Below are 5,018 nucleotides of genomic sequence, written 5' to 3'. Positions count from 1 at the left end.
AATATCTTCATTGTCGTTGAACTTCAGTTTTTCACGGCCATTCCACAAAGTTTCCAGTCTGTAGGTAAAATGGTCCAACTTTTACCTTCTCTCCAAAGTGTGTTCCAAATTACACCTCCAAAACTGTCTTGGTGTCTAGGAATTGCCCTGGACCTAGCTGTAACTGCTTTCTTCAGGTCTCCGATGATATTAGGCGTGAAGGGAGTGTTTTTACATTTAGTCAAGTTTTGACTAAATGTTTTAACATAGAGGGGGAATCGAGACGAGGGTCGTGGTGTATGTGTGGGTGTGTGTGTGTGTGTGTTTATGTGTGTGTGTGTGTGTGTGTGTGTGTGTGTGTGTGTGTGTGTGTGTGTCTGTCTGTCTGTCTGTCTAGTCTGTCTGTCTGTCTGTCTGTGTGCGTGTGTGTGTAGAGCGATTCAGACTAAACTACCGGACCGATCTTTATGAAATTTTATATGAGAGTTCCTGGGAATGATATCCCCGGAAGTTTTTTCTTTTTTTCGATAAATGTCTTTGATGACGTCATATCCGGCTTTTTGTAAAAGTTGAGGCGGTACTGTCACACCCTCATTTTTCAATCAAATTGATTGAAATGTTGGCCAAGCCATCTTCGACGAAGGCCAGACTTCGGTATTGCATTTGAGCTTGGTGGCTTAAAAATTAATTAATGACTTTGGTCATTACAAATCTGAACATTGTAAAAACAAAAATAATTATAAAACGATCCAAATTTACGTTCATCTTATTCTTCATCATTTCTTGATTCCAAAGACATATAAATATGTTATATTTGGATAAAAAAAAAACAAGCTCTGAAAATAAAAAAAATAAAAATTATGATCAAAATTAAATTTTCGAAATCAATTTAAAAACAATTTCATCTTATTCCTTGTCGGTTCCTGATTCCAAAAACATATAGATATGATATGTTTGGATTAAAAACACGCTCAGAAAGTTAAAACGAAGAGAGGTACAGAAAAGCGTGCTATCCTTCTCAGCGCAACTACTACCCCGCTCTTCTTGTCAATTTCACTGCCTTTGCCACGAGCGGTAGACTGACGATGCTACGAGTATACGGTCTTGTTGAAAAATTGCAGTGCGTTCAGTTTCATTCTGTGAGTTCAACAGCTTGACTAAATGTTGTATTTTCGCCTTGCGCGACTTGTTGTATACTCAGATATTCAGATGATACAAGTCTGGAGGTTTAAATCGGGTAAGTATGGCTACCGTTCAATGTCAAACCTTGTACTGTTGAGTCGATCCCAAAATTCGGAAACCTTTTTTGAGATTGCACATAAGTCAGACCGTTTGACCTACATACTTGCCACTTCGTGAACGGGTTGTGTAGCATCTGAAGTTGATGAACACCAAATGTGAAGTAATTTAGCTAACAACTGTAGAAGTTATTAGCATTTCTGTGGGTTGCATATTTTAGGATTGCACCCTGTAGTACGTTTATTGTAGAAATGAAGTCATCTTTGAATTTGGATATCTCCTTATGCCTGAAGGGATTTGCATTATGACTGGATGTTTACTTTTCTAAAACAGAAACGGAATCTATTGCGCGTTCATTCGAGAATTAGCAGGGATCTTGTTGTGATTCTCATTGTTGTTGTTGGCATCGTCGTCGTCGTAGTCGTCGTCGTCGTCGTCGTCGTAGTCGTAGTAGTAGTAGTAGTAGTAGTTGTTTGACTTCGTAGTTATTAATGGTATTTCAAACATCTTTCGCACCTTAAACATGGTTGTTGCCCTTCCCCTTAAACATGGTTGTCGGCCTTCCCCTTAAACATGGTTGTTGCCCTTCCCCTTAAACATGGTTGTCGCCCTTCCCCGTAGACATGGTTGTCGCCCTTCCCCTTAAACATTGGTGTCGCCCTTCCCCTTACACATGGTTGTCGCCCTTCCCCTTAATCATGGTTGTTGCCCTTCCCCTTACACATGGTTGTCGCCCTTCCCCTTAAACATGGTTGTCGCCCTTCCCCTTAAACATGGTTGTCGCCCTTCCCCTTAAACATGGATCACATGACCGCCAAAAACTGACTTGCAAACACGTAAGGTACCAATTAAAAAAAATCGACCAAAATTCAAAATAGACACAACTGGCCAACGTTGTAGTGTGCCAGATATTCAAGTTGACTGCCTTAAATGGAAAGGAAAGTTTGAATGAAACGCCACGGGAGTTAAGGCTTTAATCGGGGTGCGAAATTTGTCGCGATTATTTGTTTTCTATTACCAAAACAAAATGCAAAAACAACAAACAAACGAACAAACAAGAAAGCGGCAGGATGACAGATACAAATGAGAAAAATGGAGACAGAAAGAAGATAGGAATGAGGAAAACAAACAACCCAGCCAGTATAAGCCAGGACCTTGTCAAGGCTTCCAAAGGAATACCAGCCTCGAAACCTCTTACCGCAAACCCTCACGGGGAACTTCCTCGTCCGTTCCTCTGTGAAACCTTTTATTGCGGTTGTGTGAACAAGAAAATTCATTGATAACTGAAATGTTTCGTTTTGTAAAGACCACTTACAGAACATAGCACCGCGCGCACCGTGAGTGTGTGTCAATTGTTTGAAAGTATCCTCCACTAGTAGTTGAAGTGTGTCAACAGAAATGTAACCGGATCCGATGTCTTTGCTACTCAGAGTCTTTAGTCGAGCGTTTGGAAACGCGCGTACGTACACACACACACACACGCACACACACACGCACACGCACATACACACACACACACACGCGCACACACACATACACACACACCGTTCCGACCCCTCCTAAACACAGAACACGGCTATTCTCCAGTTTACTGCACACAACCAAACAGTGGCTTATTTTTCTGATAATCTCTCGAACCGGTCCCTTTTGCGTCTCTGTCGATGTTTATTGATTTTTTTGTTTAACCTAAACTCACGATTCAGGATGTCGTCTTATGCAAATGATAACAATAAAGCAAAGGCAAACGTGTATGTTATGACCTAGGTAATAGGCGAGTATTAACATTTTATTAGCAGGAGCTACAAGAACAAGGCCGGATAAGGTGGCAGAGCAGACAAGCAAAAATGCATGTCTTGTCCGTAATGTGCAGTCATGACTATGTGCACTCATGATTTTTTAATTTGGATTTCAATGATGGCACTGTTCTCTGTGGGCGTCAAAGCTTCTTTTCCCCAGTGTGTGGCTGTCGGAGTGTGTATATATGCAAATAACATTTGCGCATTTAGAAAATAACTGTTGGCACATTCCCAGTAAATAAATGTAATCCCTTTTTACATTTAGTCAAGTTTTGACTAAATGTTTTAACATAGAGGGGGAATCGAGACGAGTTTGGTCATTAAAAATCGGAAACTTGTAATTAAATTATTTTTTTTATCAAACAATCCAAAAACAATTTCATCTTATTCTTCGTCATTTTCTGATTCCAAAAACATACACATCTATATATATATACGACTAGTGTCTGTCTGTCTGTCTGTTTGTCTGTCTGTCTGTCTGTCTGTTCGCGATGCACGCCCAAAGTTCTCGGTGGATCTTTTTCAAATTTGGACACCGTATTCAACTACACCCCGGACACAACCTCATCGATGAGATATTTCAACACGTGCTCTCAGCGCGCAGCGCTGTGCGCGCTGAACCGATTTTTTTTCGGGATCCACTACCAGTAACTCTTCCTTATCTTCTCCAGTGTTTTCAGCCGCGATTATCTCCCTTCCTCCGTGTGGCGTCAATCCATATTCCCGTTACTACGTTACTATTTTTAGAAGGTCACTGCACGTTACTATTTTAGAAGGTCTCCAGTGTTTTGCGCGTTTATCTCCTTTCCTTCGTGCGCCGGCGAAGCCAGCGTACACCCGGCAAAGCCGGGTCCCAGGCGCAGCCTGGTATTCGGCTCTACTTCTTCCCGGCGAAGCCGGTACCCGGCGAAGCGGGTAATCATCTAGTATGTTATATTTGGATTACAAACAAGCTCTGAAAATTAAAAATATGAAAATTATGATTAAAATTAATTTTCCGAAATCGATTTAAAAACAATTTCGTCTTATTCCTTGTCGGTCCCTGATTCCAAAAACATATAAATATGATATGTTTGGATTAAAAACAAACTCAGTAAGCTAAAAAGAATAGACATACAGAAAAGCGTGTTATCCTGCTCAGCGCGACCACTACCGCACTATTCTGCATGACTTGTCGATTTCACTGCCTTTGCCACGAGCGGTGGACTGACTTTACTTTACTTTCTTTACTTTATTTGGTTTTTAACGTCGTTTTCAACCACGAAGGTTATATCGCGACGAGGGAAAGGGGGGAGATGGGATAGGGGAAAGGGGGGAGATGGGATAGAGCCACTTGTTAAGTGTTTCTTGTTCACAAAAGCACTAATCAAAAAATTGCTCCAGGGGCTTGCAACGTAGTACAATATATATGACCTTACTGGGAGAATGCAAGTTTCCAGTACAAAGGACTAAACATTTCTTACATACTGCTTGACTAAAATCTTTACAAACATTGACTATATTCTATACAAGAACCACTTAACAAGGGTAAAAGGAAAACAGAATCCGTTAGTCGCCTCTTACGACATGCGGGGTGCAGAGAAATAAGGATGTAGAAAAGAAGACTTTTGGTAAGTGAAATAAAGGTGATGGATCCAGTCAGGTAGAAATAAGACAACAAGAAAAGAATTGGAAAACTGCAGGGAATAGTAGGGAGAGTTTTCTTGGAAGGAAATATAGGTGAAAGGACTGGTAAGGCAGAAATAAGACAAAAGAAGAGAAGTAAAGGGGTGGGGTAGCTCTGTTTAAACGCTCCCGCCGCGTGAAGGCGACCCCATGGGAGCGGTGGACTGACGAAACTACGAGTATGTGGTCTTGGTGAAAAAAGCAGTGCGTTCAGTTTCATTCTGTGAGTTCGACAGCTTGACTAAATGTTATTTCGCCTTACGCGACTTGTTTTGTTGTTGTTGTTGCTTGTTTGCATCCGTTCATGCTTAATTCGTGCGAATTACTCACGTTTGTGAT

The sequence above is a fragment of the Littorina saxatilis genome, linkage group LG10, assembly GCF_037325665.1.
Source record: "Littorina saxatilis isolate snail1 linkage group LG10, US_GU_Lsax_2.0, whole genome shotgun sequence".
NCBI lineage: Eukaryota > Metazoa > Mollusca > Gastropoda > Littorinimorpha > Littorinidae > Littorina > Littorina saxatilis.
The sequence above is the reverse complement of the archived record's forward strand: the minus strand, read 5'-3'. Positions refer to the sequence as shown.